Below are 22,151 nucleotides of genomic sequence, written 5' to 3' on the forward strand. Positions count from 1 at the left end.
CACCCTCCTGCAGAACACGACCCTGTCCAGTTGTTTTCTACAATATATTCACCTTTAGGGCAGACAGTGACAGCATGAAAGTCCCTGCTGTAGCAAGATCTGTCCCTGAGACAACCCCTTTTCCGTTGAGAAATAAGGAAAGGACAGACGCATGCACACAAGCCGCCGTTAACAATGATACTTGCACAGAACCCACAGTGCACTCGGACCGGAGCACTAACAACACGATTGCACCCCCAAATGGTCAGCTCACCAAACTGACGATCACAGGACCCACACAAATGGACTTTTATCTTGGGGAACTTTGGGAGCTGACCGACCCAGGCTTCTACCAGAACACCAGAATAAAATTACATAAAGGCTAGAGTGGCATCTTGGAGACAGTGTTAACCCCTTGATACCACATCAGAGGACAACATGATATTTTAAATTCTTTGCCTGCTTAAATAAGCACCATCTCTAGCGCAGATGCGCTCTGATGACCTCGCTTGGGTCTGGTTCCAAAGACTCCCCGGTGACACTCAAAGCGAGTCAACACTGGTAGGTATTCGCCAACAGTCACACCAGGCCGCCATACTCAAGGAAGTGCCTCTTTTTATGGAATGGGACATAGACATCAAACAAAATCATTCAGAGAACTATCCGCATGAGCTCCTGGCAAAGCCCCAAAGCAAGGGGTCAACTCCTAACGTCGAGGGTCAAATAGCACACACTATACTACTGAACACCAAGTTGAATTAGACAAATGTAACATCCTTAAAATATCATGCATAAAAGCACTCCCTGCCAATGAAGACTAGGAACGGTGGGAGCCACTCATATCAGGTACCCATTCCTAACATGAATCAAATCATGATCCAAAGTAATAACCAACAGGAGCCCACCTCCAGGAGTCAGTTAACAATCATATCATGGAAAGTGGCAGACCTCAAGAAGAACATAGAGGACCATTCAGTTCTAGATCACTCTCTTCTGGAAGTACATAAACAGTCTCAGTAACTTCACCCAGAATAAGGAAAATTATGTGGAGGAATGGGAGTGGATCGCCTATGCTAAGCTTCTCTGTACGGACAATCAGGCAGACCAAATATCGACCAATTGGTATCGTTTGTCCACAACATTCATCATCATTTCCCCTCACAGAAGCTCCAGTTTTAATGGTAATACGGAACCTGGGGAGCGATGGGAAACCAGGACGTGATGGACTCCCTGCAACAGTCTTCAGAGCAGCAGGAGACATCTGGGCTGGGATAGGGACACCGCCCTACTATCACACCTTTACCACCGCCATGATCCCGAATTCGTGGAGAGGGTCTATTCTCTTTCCAATTCATAAAAAGCATTTGCAATACAACGGGTCTCTCATTTGCTCGAGTCACAGCTGTTAGTGTTGTAAATTCCTAACCTGACTTTTCTTGCCACACAAATAGAAGAAAGAGAAAGCCCGAGCGCGCTGTGTAAAAACGCAGCTCTATCGCGCTGTGTGGAAAAGATAAAGTAGTGCAGAAACCAGGCTGAAAACATGGAGCCTCGTAAGTTTTCAGTAGTTGGTCGCTGTGCTCGAGGAGGGCTAAAAACCGGAAAAGGCATGAAGTATGCATGTGTTTCACTAATGAAAGCAAGCGGATTTTAAAAGGCAAGCCCATGAACCAATGAAAGTGACAGGCGTGACATGGGCGTGGTTAGAAGCCCAAAGAGAGATTACAACAGGGACAGAGCGCTTGTGCGCTCAACCCTAAAAAGGGCCATAGCTCACACCACTGGCTTACAGCCCTTTTTGATCTGAAAGCAAAGGCATACGCAGTAATTTTGCTGGATAACCTGGAGGGCCGGGTGAAAGAAAACTGCATTCTTTCATGCTTTCAATCTGGATTTAGGCTGGCAAGCTCCTCGATTGACAATGTCACAGCTCTAGCTCACTTGACGCGCCTAGCAATACGGAGTAAACCAACGCCAACGTTTAGCTATCCCATAGTCTACAGGGTACTCTGTGACAGAATAGACCGGGGTACGCAGAATGAAAAATTAACAGCATGGGGGTTCCGCACTTTCTTCTCAAAGCAAGAACATCTCTAAACCAGGGGGCCTGGGTTCAATAAAACAGGCCCCACCACAGCGACCACCAAAGTCCCAACCAACGACGGCCTCAAACTGGGCTCTGTGCTGGCCCGCGCCTCTTCAATCTTTACACTGCTGATCTGGGAAAAGCATTAAAAGGCGCCTGGTTGACCCAGATGAGTCGGTCCCGCATCCCAATGCTGCAGTGATCATGGACCACACTAAGAAAGGAGAACAGAGGGCTCATGGTGCTCTCCACAGGTACAACACGGCCAACAAACTCCAGGTGAACCAGGAACTCATCATCTTTGGAAAATACCCCCAGAAGAAACAGGCACATTGGATGCTCTGGGACCTAAGAATAACACCAGTCTTAAGTTATCACTACTGAGGCGTCGGACTCACAGAAGGGGCCAACCCAGCGGCACACCTGAGCGGGGGTCGTCCACAGCCTAGAACGCCTCAGCGGCTGCCCGCAAGGTCCAACTGCAGAAGCCATGCTAAAAGTTTTGAAATCGAATCTGATTCCTGCACTAATTTACAACCAATTGGCCTTCCCTGGAGCACTGAAAACACTACTAAACAACGTTCAAATGTCTGCAATCTTCCAGGCACCCTGGCAGCTTCAAAGAGCAAGGCTGAGACTGGAGCTAAGGCTTGGGAGAATGGAATCTGACTGCCAAGGGAACCTAGTAAATTATTATATCAGGTTTCTACAGACCCCGAGTGCACACTTAAGGCACAACTCAAAGTAACCTTCGAGGCAAGGGGCTCACCATGGCAGGTGTATCTAGCACAGGTGATCAATGATTTAAAGAAGCCACAAACCTTCAGTGCCTTGACATACCTTTCCCAGTATGGAAAAGGACAGTGCATTTGCAGGTTAAGATGACCTCCCTGGAGCTGGATACAGGAAGCCTCCGACGTCGCACGATCACGAGGCATTAGGCGCTTCTTACGCAGCTGGAAAAGCGCAGCCCTACTTACATCAAGCCTTGGCACCTCATACATGCAGGAAAATCTTATACCTGTGGCTCCTCACCCTACCGATGATGGACCTCAGCTCTTCTCGGGCAAGGCTGGGCGAGGTGAAGTCATGAAGGTCGTGGCTCCACCTACTGTGCTGCTGCCCCAAACCTGCCATCGATCATCACCCCGTTAGTCCCCCTATTTCTGGTCCAAGGAACAAGAACCTGCAGAACGGCCTCGGACTTGTGCTTTTCTAATAACGCCCCAACGATCCTAGCAAGGCCTGGGAATTTCACCAACGTGATTCGATCAGCACTTCAATCGTAGCCGGTGGGAACCACTGGACCACATTCAAGGCATGCCACCCACAGCCCCCACCGAAGTACTCCACCCTTAGGCCCAAAGTCTCTGTCAGCCCCTGGCCTGACAGAGTCCCGTACAAGCACCTTCATTAATGGCTCCACCTCCCATGCCCCAAAGACGTCATGGAAATACAATCTGGACACTGCTGCCCGCTAGGTCACACCAACAGCACCCCCACCTCCATCTTTTATGCATTTTAACCTTGAGAGTTTTCACACCATGGTTTTTATATCGTACTTTTGTATTTGGGAAATATTGTGCATGTTGCTTCATGTAATGATTGTAAGAAATCCAACATGAATAAATTCTTTCATTCATTCCAAGTTGTTGACAACCCAAGAAAGAAAGCCTTCGACCATCAAGGCAAGTCGTTGCCACCTGTCGCACAGTTTCGCCACACAACTCCACTCTAGTGTGTTTTTCTTGCCAGTCATGGAGCAGTTAGGAGAGTGGAGTCAAACACCATCGGTATACCTACAGGCAAAAAGCACCAATGAACATCTGAAAAATCAATCAGCCAACTACCACGTTACCACCCCACCTGCATCTGAATCTCAGTGACAAGTGCACGACCTGACTATGACTCATCCACGCGGGTGATTGCACGGGTGACTAGGCAGTGGCTCCTTGCAGCAACCTAGACGCGCCCACAACCCAAATGTAGACCACACACAGTGCCATGGCAACCCATCCAAGGGGCCTCCACAAGCGCGAGAGATGGACTTGACTCTGCTCCACCAATAACATCCAGGAGGGAGTAAGGCCACAGAGCGGAAATGTTGACAGGTTGCAGCATACCAAGACTGTCTTCAGTGAATTAGGCAACACCAGCAACAACACCCCTGATGCACCCATTTTGCACTCTTGATCCCCAAAAACAAACCATCTGGAGCACCAGCAGAGCAAACCAACTCCATACTGTGAGCAGGACTCCGACCAGTGTGCAAAGATGTCCTACTGAAGCAGCATCATCAGTGCCTCCAATTCTGTCCTGCTGTCTGACTCAGGAGACCGATGGACTCGGAGAGGTCTAGTTTATTTTGTGTCCATCTGTATGAATTTTGGGAGGAACGTAGTGTGCTGCAGGACACATAATGCAGCAGCTGCTCCCCTGAGGCTGCACTAACACTCACCCCACACCTATCCATCACAGGTGTCACCAGCCAGGTCACCCTGCCAATAAAAGGGGCCAGACGCACGCCCTTGTGGTCATTTACACCCACCGGAACCATGCGTCATGTCGTCTCTTTATACTTTACAGAGGGTAACTGAGAAACACTGTCCCAGGGCCTGAAAGGGAACCGCGTCTCCCCAGCGTATCCCCTCAACTCTGCTACACTGGGGGTGCGGCTCACACCTGCACGATTTGTGACTTTACTTATGGACTGCACAAAGTTAAAACGTGAACAAATGGAGTGTATTTTTGGGGGGAAATGTGACAAGCCTAGTGAGGTATGTCATGCCTGGACACGCAGCCATGCTGTCCCTTGCCCCCAGCCCCTGCCAATTGGAAACGTTAATAGGCTGAGGGAGCGGGAATAAAGGAGCCTATGGGAGCGTCTCTAGCACCAGGAATGATTTTGCTTACTTTCTCTGCGGCTGTTGTAGTTTATTTTGCCCCGAACTGCGCCCTCATGCAAGCACTTTCAACCATTCAAAATTACTACTTTTCAAATGTTCCTAAAAATACTTGGGGGTTTTTATAACTCTCCTCAAAACATTCCAGGACGGGACTTGGGGTACTAAACAGGCCCCATGAAGCATTTGGGGCAAAGTTGCGCTCTCCCTCAATATACTCAGACTGGGGTTAGACATGTACCTTCTAGTGTCTGCCACACAATGCCAGTTTCTCACGTCCATGCGTGGTGTGCTGCGCCAGTCAGGTTTCTTCCTTTGAATCCTGGGACTTGTAGTCTTGTTTATTCCATTATAAGACAGGACCACACGCCCCAGAATTCGAAGGAAAAAACCTGGACCATAGGCATTAAAAGGCAATCTCTCTGGCTTCGCCAATGCTTGCTTGGTATTGCGCTTCCTGCCTCAGTCCTGCCGTTTCTAAGTGCTTTAAGTAACAGAAGGCCAAAGTTAATTGCGCCCAAGTGAGTGCATCCCACCCCAAGGTCACGTGACTCGGGACAATTAACTACCCCACGCCCACATGTACCTCACCCTTGTGCTCTTCGGCAGAGACCCTCTGCCACCTGGGTGAACCCAGCTCCCTATGGCATGCATGGGGGCGGCCACTGTGCCAGGTTGGTATTTCAGACACATGCCCTTTTACTGAAGATGTGCCACCCCCGGGGCACTGACTGCTTCATGCCAAGACTGCCCCACTGTGATAAAAGGGTGTCTAATGCCCTCTGTGCCATGGAGATGCGGAATAACCGGTCCTTTAATGCGAGGCAGCACACGGGGTTAATGCACCTGCTGCAGGCGTTTGCGTGGTGCCGACTATGGCTTTCATCCTTCCAAGCAACACGAGGCGAGTTCCTTAAAGTTAGACAACACAAACAAAAGAATGGCAGTCTGAAGGGAGGGGGGAGGCCGTGCACGACAGGCTAAAGTTAACGCATTCAACAGTCACCGAAATCAGGTTTTACAAGTTTAGTTTCGATCTCCAGCACTGCCCCTTCTCTCCGTTTCTGCTCAGCCTTTCATCTCTTCCATGTCGGTCACAAGAGTGCCCCCGAGGCCGGAGACAGAAGTCCCTGGCAGGAGTGGAGGGTACTATAATCAAGCGAGTATTACCAGGGCACCTGCTGCGAGCCCGGGCACTGCAGTGTCGGCTGCCATGTGTGCTCTTGTGCACACTTCCTGCCTCGCCCCTGGCTCCCTGGTCACCAGTACTCATCATGCCAGGACCCGGGGGGTAGGGGCTGTGAAACACCGACGAGGGGGCTCACCTGTGCCGGGCCTGCTGCAGAGTGCACCCCACGTCCGCTCCTTTCTCCCCAGTGATCCGGAGATGAAATCAGGTGCCTGCGGTGGAGGTTTGACTGTCCACGCCCAGAGAAACCACACGCACCTCTGTCGTCAAAGAGACGGAGCAGGAAGTTCACGGGGCCAGGAAGCGAGAGTGTGCGTGGTAAGACCAGGCGCCCTGTGCAGCTGCCCACCCGCGCCAGCCGGGCCCGGCCTTTAACTCACAGGCGAACTGCATTCTGGGGCTTGTAGTTTCGCCCCTATCTCGCAAGGTGAGAATTAAATCTAAAAGTTCAATTGCTAAGAAGTCAGAAGTGGAAGAGTCAGCGAGGACACGGGGTAATTTATTACTTCTTCGTACACTTTCACTGTAGTACGCAGAATTGTTATAATATAAAGTGCTTAACGATCGCCGGGGGTTAGTGCTTTATGAAAACAGAACAATAGTTTTGTTCAGACCGCCAGGGAAACTCAGTGGGATGAGCTGTGGCAGCTAGAACATGTGCACAACAGGAAACTGGCTATAGCTTTGCAGGGCTCATCAGCCATTCATCCAGGGCTTTAAATGGAAGGGGTCTGCAGGTCTCACCCCCCTCGGTTCTTCCCTTTACACGACTTTCCTCTGCAGTATCGCTATGTTAGAAGCTGGCGGTCTTCTCACCACATCTTTCTCAAATCCCTCATCTATATTCCACAGCTCCTCACGCTCCTCTTCTCAGTTAGTCCTCCAGGCGCTACCTTTCTTCGCATTCCCTTCTCCCTCCCGTAGACAGACCCAGGCACCTGCGAGCGATGCATTCCTTTTAACTTTCACCTTGCCGGTATTTCAACCCGGCATCCGCTGTACCCCCTTCGCCCACTTTCAGACTTACAACTGGGACACGTGGCCATTGCTCCGTGCGCTCTGCGGAGAGGCCAAGGATTGTATGAGCCCGTTTGTGACGCCCTGACATGCACTGTGAGAAACTCGCACCTCCTTCAGCCTCCGCTCTAGAGCCTTCAATCGTACCCAGGTATAAAGAGCCACCCACAACCTGAGCTCACCCCACACCTAGGTACCAGGGCCACAGTGCACTCTAGAGACGAATAATGTGTGAAATAGCTGCTACCAAGGTAAACGGCGTTTAGTTCTCCTGCCCTCTCCTACTTCGCCTGTGTGCTGCACGCACAGCACATAACATGAGGAACCAATTTAAAGTGCCGGTAAGCAGTGCATTTTGTACTGGGATGGTGCACAACCTGCACTAGACTCACGCAGCTCCTGTGCGCTATAGTGCAACGGTGTGCGCAAGGCGTTCTGCAGCCTGATTGTGCCCTGGCACTGGGGTCAGGGGAGGGCAGTGCCATAGGAATGGCACTGTCCTGCTCTCACTTTGTTCACTAACCGCGGGTTACACATCTCCCTTGTGTGCAGTGTAGTCCCACATGAGTATTTCCTCACTTGACTTGAAGTGAATGATACCCACAAATGCATGTATTTCAAAATCACTTTCGTCGTTCAACAATCAATGAACAACAATTGTTTTACTCGGTTTTATTTTGCATCATAGCAACAGTTTTTTATGCATCTTGTCAAGGTAGGAAATCCCCTTATGGCAATTGTGCCCCTGATCTATTATACTCAGAATAAGAGATAGGGGTCCTCATTGCTCTGATGAAGGCCCATGACCGTCCCCGGCACCAGAGAATGCCGAAACATGTTCACTCGACATGGATTCATGGGTCATTAAACACGAACAAGCATCCGCCCCCACCAGGTTGTTTGTTTTAAACACACCTGGGGTACCCAGTAATAAAGAGGATATCTTTTGGGTTCACCTCAGGGTATTTTTAACATTCCATATTTTACCTGTATTCCTAATTTCAAGATCTCCCTCTTCTTGGAGTTGAGTCGACCCCGGTAGCGCCATTTTACGAGAGTGCAACGAGGTTGCCAAGGATGAAGCGGGACACAAAATGTGGGTGAGGCTTCCTCTTGCAACATAACTGGCATGTAGACACCTATCAGCCTACGTAGGACATCCAAAAAAGGGCCACAAAGCTATATACAAAATAGGGTTCAGCTAAAATAAGGCATCCCTCCCCTTTTTAAGGACCATCAAATCTTCTTGTGATATATATGATTTTAAACTCTAAATGTGTGCTTGATATGCTTCAATATTTGTATATTTTGCTTTCTGGCTCTAAATTAAATTAGAGTACTAGATATCATGGGCCAGATGTACGAACCGTTTTGAATGGCGCAAACTGCGATTTTCGCAGTTTGTGCCATGCAAAACGGCCATCGCGATGCACATTCCCATTTTGCAAGTCGGTACTGAATCGCAAAATGGGAATGCGACTCGCAAATATGAATGGGTGTTTCCTTCCTATTTGTGGCTCGCACCATGATGCAGAATTGCTTTGTGACTGCGAAAGCGGTCGCAAAGCAATTCGCAGTTAGCACCCACTTGAAGTGGGTGCTAACTCATTCGCAAAAGCGAAGGGGTCCCCACAACAGATTCTTAAAGTAATGGGGTCTATTACTAATGTTAGGGAGTAATATGCTAACAACAGATTCTTAAGGTACGAGGGTCTCTTATTGATGTATGGAGTATTATGATAACAACAGATTATTAAAGTGTCCAGGGTCTATTACTGAAGTTTGGGAGTATTTATGATAACAACAGATTCTTAGAGTACAGGGGTCTATTACCAATGTTAGTAAGTATAATGATAACAGATTATTAATGTACAGGGGTCTATTGCTAATGTTGGGGAGTTTATGATAACAGATTCTTAAAGTACAGGGGTCTATTACTAATGTTAGGGAGCATCATGATAACAGATTCTTAAAGTACAGGGGTCTATTACTAATGTTACAGAGTATTATGATAACAGATTATTAATGTAGAGGGGACTATTGCTAATGTTAGGGAGTTTATGATAACAGTAGATTCTTAAAGTACAGGGGTCTATTGCTAATGTTTGGGAGCACTATGATAACAACTGATTATTAAAGTACAGGGGTCTATTGCTAATGTTTGGGAGCACTATGATAACAACTGATTATTAAAGTACAGGGGTCTATTGCTGATGTTAGGGAGCATTATGATAACAACACATTCTTAAGGTATCTGGGTCTATTGCTGATGTTAGGGTGTATTGTGATGACAATAAATTCTTAAAGTACAGGGATCTATTACTAATGTTACAGAGTATTATGATAACAGATTATTAATGTAGAGGGATCTATTGCTAATGTTAGAGAGTTTATGATAACAATAGATTCTTAAAGTACAGGGGTCTATTACTAATGTTAGGGAGTATTATGATAGCAGATTATTTAAGTACAGTGGTCTATTACTAATGTTTGGAACTATTATAATAACAAAAGTTTCCTAAAGTACTGGGGTCTATTACTGATGTTTGGGAGTATTATGATAAGAACAGATTCTTAAAGTACAGGGGTCCATTACCAATGTTACAGAGTATTATGATAACAGATTATTAATGTAGAGGGATCTATTGCTAATGTTAGGGATTTTATGATAACAATAGAATCTTAAAGTACAGGGGTCTATTACTGATGAAGGGAGTATTATAATAACAACAGATTCTTAAAGTACCAACGGCTATTACTAATGTAGGGATTATTATAATAACAACAGATTCTTAAAGTACCGGGGTCTATTACTGATGTTTGGGAGTATTATGACAACAACAGAATCTTAAAATACAGGTGTCTATTACTACTGTTACAGACTATTATGATAACAACAGATTCTTACAGTACAGGGGTCTACTGCTACTGTTAGGGAGTACCAATGGTAAAGCACTCCAGTATTCGCTCACCAGTCTAACAATACAAAGGGCACACCATTGCCCAAAGGGGATTGTTACTACAACATATTACTCCAAATGCCGCATTGTAGCCCATAATACAGTTGTAACTGAAAAGGAATCTCACAAACAGCAGTTCCCAAGGAGGAAGGCAAGCATCACTTGTCAAGGGGCTACCACTAACACCAAGCGGTTTCTTGCTCAAATGCGCAAGTAGCCGCTTGACTACATAGGAGAACAGAGAACCAGCGATTGCCCAAAGGAGTTAATTTTCAATGCCGCAGAGCAGTTTAAAATGTGAGTGCTACTGTGGCTTCGAACTAGTGCAGTGTGACCCTTGTTAAGTTGCAACTACAAGAAATGTAGACAAATAACTGTTTCTATGTGAGAATGCACACATTATTTCAGACAAAACCACCATCTACAGATGGCAGGGGCCTTAGATTGACAGACTTGGATACATTTTTCTCACCAATTCAAAATATTTTGCTCAGATCTGCTTGTCAAGTGATCCTGCAATAGTTAGTTCAATTTAGCTGGATGGTTCAGCGTCTGGCATCTTAATCGGTGGGAGCGACGGCCAACAAATTTAAAAAAACAAAAACCTTTGACTCCATCCAGCCACAACATATTTGGCTACTGGTAGTGAGATGTTAATACCTTGAACTTTTATGAAGGATCCCACAGATGCAACCTCTTGTATTAGATGCCTAAACAATGCATTTTCAAAAAAGCATTTTAAGCTTGTAAATTTCTGGGAGGGAAAAACTGAGTTGCTCAATACTACACTAGGCATATACAAATAAATGGCCTTCACAAGATTGGTAATCCACTTGGCAAAGTCCCTTTAAGGTTTAACTCTGAATATGATTGTTTTTGCTGTAGCAAATCAGTCTCTTATATCAATTCCATCATGCTATTTGATCAAACTTCTAAACATTGAATGCAAAATTCAATGATGGATCCATTTCAGTTTCCCAGTCAATCCAACACTGCAATGTGCAGTATAATGTGAACACAATGGGCCAATTCACAATGAGCCACTGCACTCGTGCGAAATTTTCGTACTGCTGCGAATCAGGCCATTAGCGTGTAATTTTTACAAGAGGAAGACACTTTAATGGTGTATTGTTAATCAAGTTGTTACAAGTTGATCAACAATACATTTTTAGATAATTTCAGTTATAAAATGTTGAGATAATGTTTAAGAAAATTGTGATTTCATTGTCTTGCACAGTACTTGAACTCCATATTGTGATGGTAAACCACACTCTTACTTGATAACTGGAGCGATCTTAAGAGGTGTCTGTTAGAAGTTAGATTCAATATTGAAGCCTGTATTACCTCACGAGTGAGACATTAGAATGTCATTTCATTCTACTACATTGTTAGATTACAAATGTTTTTATAACTTTACTTTGTAATTAAATTTGGTTAACGATCTTGTGGATGAATATTCAAATTATGATTTGCTATGTGCTCCACACCGACTCTTAGAAGCTTTTGGTGCGGAGTTTCATCCGTGATTGCTTATCAGGATGGTTAGGGGGTTCCAACCTGCTGGGTGTGAGTTTCCACTTATGATACTGTACCCCTTTTACCCCTATGAAACCCATGTGAGGACTATCCTCGTTTTCCATGGTTTGGACTCGTATTGGGGTGGAGTTTTGCAGTCGCTTTACAGGAGACTGACTCCTTGTCACTTCTAGTTGAACCCTTCCTGTTCAGCACTCGCCTTTCCTTTTGTTTTCCCCACTTGATGAAGACATTCTTATAATAGACTGAATTCTACATTCCCTGTGAAAGAACAGGTCTGTAATTTCTTTATAACAGGCCACTTGTGACACACCCAATCATCCATTATAATGAAATAATTACATCACTCGACTGCAATAACATATTGCAGTTGAGTTCTGATGTCACAATGCCTGCTCCAAGAGCTGGCAGCCGGGAAAAAGGCTGGTTCGGTCAATGACAATAATTAAAGCAGCTGTGTAAAGAATGAAAATGAAATGTTCTTTTCTTTTTTCCGCTTTGTTTTTCTAGCTGCACATTAACAAGCAGAAAGAGATTTTATGGCAATGTTTTTATTTTTTGCACTCCTTTTTTTTGCATGTTTCTACACATTCTGAGCAACCGATTTAAAAAAAAAGTCAGATTAAACTGATGCTAATATCTTTATGCCACAAATATCTAACAGCTTTTTAGTTGTGTTTAATTTTGCACTAGAGATTCTATTTTTATTCTTCAGCTTTGTAAACATCCATTTCGAAGAGCTACACACAAAGGATTTAAGTGGTTTTCCAGAAAGATGATGGTATAATCATGTATTGTAAAGAAGACAGTACCCTCTGCCATACATGATACAGATATTGCAAATGATCTCGAGTCCCATAAATTTGTAAAGGAACTTGAAATCCAGCCTTGTTCCTCTATATGTTCATGGAACTCCATGTGGCTTGCAGTGGGTGATTTATCCTGTGTAACAGTGCCTGAGGGAAGGAGTTGGACCAGTGCCCTCCCCCTTGGGATACCAGGGCTTAGGTCTCAGGTTATAGATTAGGGATTCTCCTGGATGCTTCCATTCTGGGCCTCCGTGACTCCTCTTCCATTCCATCTAGTCAGGGTCCTATGAGTAAACCGACCTTTCTTTGTTGCTTCTAATAAGGCTGCCATGCTACTTGGCCTTTGTTATACCCAGTGCTTGAAATGGAAAATTTAAGTGCAGGTACTCTGTGCCAGAGTACCTGCTTGTTTCTGAGAAGTGCTGGTACTCTCCAATTAAAAGTATTACGTTTTTCTTGAGATGTGCCGGTACTCTCCCTCTTAAAATAAAAAAGTGCCGGTACTCAGTACCAGACAGTACCGACCCATTTAAAGCACTGGTTATACCAGCTCTCGGGGGCTGATTCAACTGCGCAATCCTTTTCACCAAGTATTGCTCGTTGTTCCCAAACCTCACACACCAGATACTTCTGTGAGCTCAATGACACCATTTGACACCTTTTTGGCTTTAATTTGTGGTAAGTGGTACCGAGGGGAAACAGTCCATGCTTCCCCTTGTTACAGCCTTTGATCTACACACACTGGCCTAACAAAGAGAGCCTTACAAGAAACGCTTGTGGCCTCTCAGAAGAGTCTGAGATTGTGGTGTGTTCTGTCCTAGCCCCAGAAGCCTTTCAATGGGGAAACAATATTAGATTCTGACCTGGTGCGGAATTTGCCAGTGGCCCACTGAATGCCAGGGTAGTCCCTGCAATGCCAAGTTATTGAGACTGCCCATCCCAAGAGGCCTTTCAGAAGAGAGCCTGCACGTGACTGACTCCGCCCCGCTCCTTCAGCCTATCAGAGGAGAGTCCAGCAAGCGCCAGCCTCTGGAGGTGCAGACAAGAGCCTGGTGTGCAACTGACTCTGCCCCAGCCCGAATTCAAGTCAGAGCCGTGCGTGTGTGTTACTGAGAGTGTGCAGCCACATCAGCGCTTCACAGCGGAGTATATCCAGGGACCAGCTCTGGACTTTCAGAGAAGACCTGGCACATGCCTGGCTCGGTCCCAGCCCTACCTGCATTTCCCTGAACTGCACTTGGATAACCCGACCCCAAAGGTCTTTCAGAGACGAAGGTGATGATTTACGGCCTCCACCTATGCCCTGTTGTCTGGCAGAGGACAGCCAGTCACGTGACCGAGTTGGCATCAGTTCTAGCAGCATTTCAAGGAAATAAATAACGTTTTCTGGCTTTTCCCCAACCCAGCATCCTGTCCGGGAAGAGACTGGCATGCGAATGGCTTTGCCCAGCCCTGACAGACTTTCCGAGGCTCAGGGGACAACCGAACATGTGGGTGATTTGTACCCACCACTGGTAGTTCCTGGGGAGGCGTGATACATGACTGACTTGGATCCAGGCACAGAGACCTTCCCCAGGGGGGCTGGACACGGGGCTCGCTATGTCTCAGCCCTGATGGCACCTGTACGAGTGCCTGAGGTATGACTGACTGTCCCCAGCCGAAGAGCCTTTCAGAAGACAGACTAACAAGTGAGTGACCTTTCTCCAACTGTACTGGGCTTCTGAGGGGGGGTCTGACACGTCACTGACGTGGATCCAGACATTTCATAGGGCAGCTTGAAAGGTGACCTGCTTTGCCGCACCCCTGTTGGCTACCAGAGGAGGGCCTGGCTTCTGACTGGTTCTGTCTTAGCCACAGCTGCCTTGCAGATGAGGTCCGAGCCTCGCCCAATAACCTGTCAGAGGCTGCTCTGACATCTGAGTCTGCCCAGCCCTACCGTCTGCACTAAGAGGGTCTGACGTGTGACTGACTCCAGTCCGCCCGGCCTTTCAGAGGAGGCCAGACATCTGACTGACTGTACCCCAGCCACACCGGACTTTCAGAGGAGAATCTGAGGTCCGACTGACTGCCCAGCCCTACCGTCTATGCTACTAACCCCCTCATCATAACCTGCTGAGGGAAGCCTGACACAGAACTGACTCCATCACAGCCCTGCTGGCCTTTTACTGACACCGCCTTGTCAGGTGACCTGTAGATTCCCCTCTGGATGAGCCAGCCTCTGCCATCCATCACAGGGTCTATCAGATGGACCATTGCCCGGCAGCCCTGCTATTCACAAAACCAGCCTGCCCTCGGAAGACGCCATCTTCATCCCATCAGACAGGCGTGGGCGGCACAAGGACGCCACCTTCACACGACTTTGGGTGGGCGTCCCTCGGATGAATGAATCCGGGCGGCACGAGCTGTTTCTCAATCACAGGTCTGAGTCATGAGCAGGTGACATCACCTTCAGGTCTGCTCATCACCTGCAGCTGCATACATAGCCGCCAGGTGGCGCCCTTCGGCCCTTTATGAAGCAAGGACTACAGCAGCTGCGAAATGATGGGTCAGTGCTGCTGCAACATGATATATATATATATATTTATATACTGCTTTTTATATAGCGCTTACATTATCCAAGTGGAAGTGACAGCGCTTTACAACGAAGCGATGAATGAGGGTAATCTAATCTTGCTTTCCAACAGTTTACAGGATCGTTATATATACTTCTATTTACATTAGAGAGGCAACTAAAATGAAGAGTATACAAAGAGAAGGTCAGTCAAAGCAAAGTAGCAGCTTCTCTGTCCTTTATTCCTGTTCCTTTTCAATATATGCAAAACCACAGCCGACACGTTTCGCCCCATCAAGGACTTCCTCAGGGCATGTCCCAATGTAAACAGCGACAAAACCCAAATAAATCTATGAATTCCCTTGACCAGCAAGTATCAAAGGTAGATTTATTCGAGGTAACACGTCTCAGATCTCTAGGAGCAAGATTAGCAAAGTTCAGCAGATTAATATAATATACGTCAAGTTCGGAAGTCCAGCAGTCCAAGCCGTATTCAGCAAGAGTGACCACACCCACTGTCCGAAAGTCTATGGGTAGGCCGTTCTTCCAATACTCATTCAGTATCGTGAACATGGCTTTCTAACAGTGATAACGCACTGCTAGAGAGTCACAACTGTGGTTAACAAAACTCATAAAGCACCGCTGTGACGTACTACAGTACCACTGCGTCACTCACTGCTGCTGACCGCCATTATGGCAGCAGATCTAGTGGCGAGCTTCATGCTAAACCACCGCTGCTTGAAAAGAACGAAGCATAAACTTCCAGACATTTACTCCTCCAGGAGTCGTGACTGCTGGCAGAAACGGAGAAAGCCGACAAGCACTTCACAGAGCATCACAGAGCCTCACTCTCCAGGCGGTTCCAGCAGGGGATAAACAGAGTCGTGTTTCCTGCTACCCCGGCTGCATGTTAAAGAGAGTAACTGGGAGACTTCACGGATCCGGGCACAGACAAGACTCAGACAAGCATCTGAAAGTAGGCCACACTTCCTCAGGGTACACGCATTGCCTCAGAGAAAGAGAAATACATCAATTAGCAAACCGCATCTTATACTCATAAGAGGCACAAGTCGATAGAGCAACAGTTTGTAAATATGGGGGCCTGCAACATATAATTACAGTATTGTAAACTATTTATCAATCAAGATTTAAAAACACGGCAAATCGCCCGTGGGAGTCTCAAGGCGCTGGAGTTGCTAGCTGCTTCGTGGTCGACTAAAAATAAGACTGAATTTTCCGGCATTATTTGTACTTCTAGTGGTTATGAGAAAACCCTGCGAAAGGGTAACAGACCTATATGTAACATAATATTATAGATGGGTAGCCATCAATTCAGGGGATGCTTTTCACCCTGGGGTTCTGCGTGACATGGACAACCCGAGCTTTCCTCTCCTTGTTTATAATGTCACTCAGAAACATCCCCGAATTGAAGGCCACTGATCTATAATTAAATATATATATATATATAATAATGTACAACTTTTAAGTTAATTGCCAAGGCACAGAAATTGGTTAAATAGGCCTATGTGTTACAGCAAACACAGGCAGCTTTAGATTTCCAGACTACCGTACGTTCAGGACACATTGCCTGCCAGGGGCGCGGCTGGTAACATTAAAAAGTGGTGGGGTGCGGCGAAATGCTGAAAAACTCACTGAGATGCTGCTGGCCCTCCGGCCAGTGTCTCTTCTCTCTTGGGATCATGGGGATGACGAAGAGGAAAGGGAAGGAAGGTGCTTGACTTCCTGCCAAGTGCCAATGAAAATCCAACCAATCCTGGAGCTGCTCTCATGCTAGGATTGGTTCGAGCAGAGTCACCCAGCGCTCATTTTGAGGGTAGGGGTCTGTGTCTGCAATCTCATGGCTGCTTTCAAAGTGCTGGGATTGCTGGGTCTGAAGTGCGCATGTTGGGCTGGCCAATCCATCATGCACACTCTGCAGTTGCACCAATCATTCTGCAATCCACAGGAACCAGCCCCGCCCTCACGCTCGTGCTACAATAGCCTAGGCTGGTCGCACACAGATATAACAAAACGGTAATTACCATTTTATTAATCTGTGTGTACCTGCTGCGCTCGTGGGATTCTCCGAGTAAAGCCTTCTCTGGTTTGTTCTCTTAGTAAGGAGTCTAAAATGTCAGGAGCTTATTGGCAAGACCTTGGTGCCTGAGTTGGGGGGGAGAGGATGATCCCCCTATGTTTAGACTGCTGAGAAAACCTGTGGTTTCTTGATTTTGACGGGTTTCTAGAGGAGGAGTGTTTAATGGGGGCAGTGAGCTCATCTTTTCAGGGGTGTTGTTCAGTGCTGCTGGGCTTAGTGGTCATAGTGCATAAAAAACTATGGGAACTGTGATGCTGCACGCAATGGGGGTGGGGTGAGTGAGTATGGGGGATTGGTCAAAGGCAGAAATATTGTGTAACTGTTTTCTGCCGTTCACCGTCTGATAATTACATATAAAATACGTCACAGCTTAAATGGAAATTAAATGCAAGTTACATTATTAATCAGTAGGACACGCACTATCCTACATTATGAAACCTCCAGAAGTTAAAGAACTCCAGAGGTCTGTGTGTGTAACCCGAGAGCCACAGCACTGAACCCTGGTTGGTGCAATGGAGAATAGTGCTTTGTGCATGTTTAGTGCTACAAGGTCCTAGACTGTGAGAGAAAGCACTGTGAACATGTTTGTCACTATTTTATACTTGCATTACACACAGTGTAAGATAGGCTACTACAAAATATAATTTTTAGCAATACCCAGACTCTACATAGTGGTCTTTTTTTTATTTTTAAGAACTGTCTTTTAAAAGCAAACAGTTCATAGTTTAGCTGGTAGCTCCCTTGCACTACATCCCTGAAAAAAAGAATAAATATTTGTAATCTGGAAGCTTCAAGTGATTCCATCAATCAAAACCAGTACTGGCTGCCAAGCCCCCTTTAGGTTTGCACTGACCAGTTGTGCACATTTACATTCCTCTCAGGCAGCAGCACCCCAGCAGGAAGGCTTGTTTAGCTGCTCCATGCCTGACACATTAGCTGAAGCGTCCCAGCTCTCGGAATTACCCATCCAGGGACGGTCGTCTTTTCACAAAAAGAAGGGGACCGTCGTGCCCCTCAGATCCCCCACTGTTCGACCACTGGGTGTCTTTAGTAAAAGGGGCACTGTGGTGACAGGGCTGCCTGTGTGGCTGTGGTGTGTGTCTTCTGTGGACAGAATCAGCACTCTCAGAGTGGCTCTCCATTGTGTGTGCTGCAGGTCCAAGCCACTGACACAACACAGTGGGCGTGGACAGATCTGGGAGCCGTTCCTGGGTCTAGGTAATATATAGGATTAAAAGCTTAGGTTTATGTCGGTAGACTACACAATGATGTGTTTGTCTCTCCTGGCAGTTTGTAGTTCACAGTGTCGCTTTCCTTTCTGGGTGAACCCCTAGAGTGCGGTGCTTCTCGCTGTGTGGGGTGTTTCTTTCGATGCCCTGGTTCCTTCAAAGGAATTAAATCCTGTGTGTGTGGCTTTAAGGGGATGTCTGGTTTTGGCTCTTAGATGGTCTGACTGGGAGGACTTTATTGGGGGCTGGGGTGGGGTTGTGTGCAGGATGAGGGATCTTGGGTGTTTCCACAGAAACGGTACCCCGCAGTGAAACTCGTGGGTTATTAAGAGGGGGTCGCGACGGCAGGTGCCACTGACTAGACCCTACACTTAATAGAAAGTTTGCGTTCACAACAAAACGTGTGGAAATTCTGTTTTTGCAAAGTGCGTCAGAATACTAAATATGTGGCTCTAGCCACACAGGCTCCGCCTCTCACCCGGAGAGGTGGGTTTAAGGTGTGAGGGCACCAGCGAGATGCCTTTGATTTCTGACTCCTGCTTCCACCCAACACACGTCACACACGATAAATGCTTGAGGAGGGCTCTGAGTCTGTCGTGCGGTGTGGGAGAGGGCGTGAGTTTAAGGGGGTAAAACATCCCCTTCCCCGCCCCCCTGCCGCAGCTCATGGCACACCACACACTGAGCGTGTACTTTCCACCTGTGTCCAGGTGTCACCACACTGGGGCCCAGTGGGGCCAGTTCGCCACAAGAGCCGCCATCGGCGTAATCTGGAAGGTTCCCACTCCATGGCCTCCTTTACAAGTGCTCAGCCTCTGCTGTAAGAATTGTCTACCACACCTGGTGAAATCCAGCTTCACTGGCGGCCCCATTCCAGAGGTGGGAAGCTCGAACAGGCACCCTGAGGTTCTCCAGAGCTCAGCCAGGTGGCGCACCCTGCCCAAGAAAGAACATTCCTAATAGGACCCTCCTACCAAGCGCCGTTTCTCGTCTTCTAGGCTCCTTCCTCGCACTCACGTGCTAGAGGCAGCCGCCCACATCCTCCGACCATTGGAGTATACACTGAAACTTTTCTTTTTTTGGAGTTTTTTTTTTTTGTAGCTCCAACTCGACCTAAAGGTTTCGGAGCGCTTTACAGGTGCACCAGTTACATTATACAAGGACACATTCATTAGGTCGAGCACGCAAGCGCTTTGACCTTTTGTAAGTATTGTGGCCTTTTAACGCGTGGGGAGGGTGGGGACCAAAAAATAAAATTAAATAAAAGTAAAACTTATCTCTTTCCCGCGCCGCGCGCTCCATCCACTTTGCTCTCTTTCGTTGTTGCAGGCACAGGCTCCCAGCCTGCCCTGAGGTCAGTCCTGACGCTGCACAAGGCAGCATCAGGATTGTCTGGGTGTGCCCAGCCAGGGTGCTCTCAGGCAGACTGGGGGCATCTGCCTAGTCTCCAACCCGACAACACACTGCCGGGTTGGAGAGACTCTACTGCGCATGTATGTTTGGCCAGCCCAAGACAGCTGGCCAAACATACATGCGCACTGAGGAGGAGTGCTGAGCACTCCCCCTCTGTCCCAGTCATGCCCTAGGCTCCGTACATTTTTATAGTAAAAACATAAAAAACAGAGTTTATTATGTTTTTACTATAAAAGTTTTGCAGCTCCTGCTGATGGGGGGAGGGAGGCACCGCTCCTCCACCCCTGACATAGATCCTGTTGCATGGATCATTGCATGTTTGCCGATATGTTTGACTGCAAGCAAACTTATTTTTCCTTTTGTGCCTCACCTTCGTGCTCATGCTCATGGCGGCCATGGCGCTTTGAATCGGCTCGCTTATGTCAACTGTTTTACTTTTTCATTTTCAATTTAAGTGACAAGAAAAGTCCAGTTAGGAATTTACAGTGCTAATAGCTCTAACTCGAGCAAATGCGAGACCCATTGCATTGCAAATGCTGTTTTTTGATAGGCACAGAGAGATTAAGAGATTTGCCCAGAATCACATGATGTTGAGCCCGACGCAGGGGTACAAACATGGTTCCCCAGCTCCAGAGTCGGCAGCTCTGGCCTTTAGGCCACATTCTCTCCCCAGATGGAAGTCGAGATGGGAGCGCCGAGAGGCCTGGGAAGAACGACCCAGGGCAGCTGGTTAGCAGATTGGCCACATCTGTTTATGTGTCCTGTATTGCCACGAGCTCTTGAATGGAGAGTAAAAAAAAAAAAACTTTTTTAAAACTGGTGATGGCCGCTTGCTCGCTGATCACTGCCTGGTAGATCCTGGTGAAAAGTTCAGTTTTGCTATATTTTGTACAATCGACTTGTGAGAAGAATTCTCCAGCCCAAAGAGAAATGACATTATGTATTGGTGTTTGAAGCTATCTTGAGGCTCTTATTGCAAGGTTCTCAGGCACGCTTGAGGTTGGCACTCTGCTGTTCCCACCTTGTAAGAGCCACCAGATGACCCTACTCCATAGGGGCTGTCAACCCCAGATTCCTCTTTATGTGATCACCCACACAGGCCATGAATGACTTTAGTTCAAGGAGAGATTGTAGCCCACATTCTGCTCGACCTGTCTACTGCGTTTGATACGATCTTACACTTCACTTTGGCAGCGAGGCTCACAGCCGCGGGCGTGAGGGGGCTTGTAGGTGACTGTGTCCTCTCATTTCTACAGAGCAGGGCCTCTCCGTTTTCATGTGTCCGTTTATGTCACCCACAGCACCTCTGATGAGCAGAAACCCTCATGGGTCCTCTGGAGCCCAACTCTTTTCAGTCTTTGTGTGACCTTCTTAGCATAGTTATGCACGCACACAACCAATGACCGCTCTACATTAACCAGCACATGACCTTCCACTGACCATCCGGCTTATGCTCCGCCTCCCTTCCACTTGCCCACACGCCCCTCATCCACTGAAGCCGAAGTAGAGGACGTGCCTTTTCCTACATCGCAGCAAAGACCTGGAACAGCCTCCCCTCGCAGCTCCGGGCCATCTTCTCACTTCCAGGATCCCAAAGGGCCCTCAAGACCTGGCTCTTCGAATGAGCCTCCGGGTGGTGGAAGCTCCTGGATACCATATCGGGTGACTATCAGCACTATATAAAACCTGACTGATTGATTATTAGCTAATTCAGGACTTTCAATTGAGATGACTTGATGGAGCTTATGGTGGGCTATGGATGAATTATCTGCAATGTTTAAAGCAGTGGGTGATTAGAAGGCAGAGAACTGCCTGAGGCTGAGATCTCATAAAACGGGGTGTTGATTATTGGTGGACCATCTTCATCCTGGATTCCTAAGTAGTGCCAGACATCCTTTGGCAAGGTCCATCGCCAGTTGTGAGAAACCTGGGAATGAGGTGTCTTTCCTTCCCTGGATAAACAAGGTGGCTTCTATCTGCATCCAGCCTTTCAACATTGTGAGGCGGATTCTCCATTATATTCCAGCGGAGACACATTATCCAACTACTAACGTTTCCGTTGTATCTCGTATGCTTGTGCCAAAGCTTCGTACCTAGGTTTACCTTCTCAAAGGACCAGATGTATGAAAGGTTTTTACCCATTATATGTCTATGGAAAAATGTGTTCATACATATGGCCCATAAAGTGCGGCGGGTGCGAAGTTGTGCTACTCGTCTCCCACTGGGAATCCGAAGTTTGTCCAAGATTCAGGGCCACTTCCATTGGCTACCCAAAGATAAACATATTCTTTTCAAAAGCTTTTGTATAGGGCTGAGTAACGAACAGGATTTGTGTTATTTCCTTGTTCTTCCCCAAATAGGGCATTGTTTTCCTCTAACCA

General features: G+C 47.1%; 1 protein-coding gene and 1 long non-coding RNA gene across 2 annotated transcripts in view; one reads left to right on the forward strand and one right to left on the reverse strand.

The window, feature by feature from the left end:
- Positions 1–6,444, reverse strand: part of TPRG1 (tumor protein p63 regulated 1) — a 294,564-nt gene extending 288,120 nt beyond the window's left edge. The window contains exon 1 of the mRNA XM_069212796.1: positions 6,294–6,444. The gene's annotated coding sequence lies outside the window, so the exon portion shown is untranslated. The remainder of the gene's footprint in view (positions 1–6,293) is intronic.
- Positions 6,445–6,448: 4 nt separating this feature from the next.
- Positions 6,449–22,151, forward strand: part of LOC138265230 (uncharacterized) — a 119,883-nt gene continuing 104,180 nt past the window's right edge. Inside the window, exon 1 of the long non-coding RNA XR_011199317.1 lies at positions 6,449–6,584. This is a non-coding gene — a long non-coding RNA (uncharacterized lncRNA). The remainder of the gene's footprint in view (positions 6,585–22,151) is intronic.

This window comes from Pleurodeles waltl, chromosome 11 (genome assembly GCF_031143425.1).
Source record: "Pleurodeles waltl isolate 20211129_DDA chromosome 11, aPleWal1.hap1.20221129, whole genome shotgun sequence".
Taxonomy (NCBI): Eukaryota; Metazoa; Chordata; class Amphibia; order Caudata; family Salamandridae; genus Pleurodeles; species Pleurodeles waltl.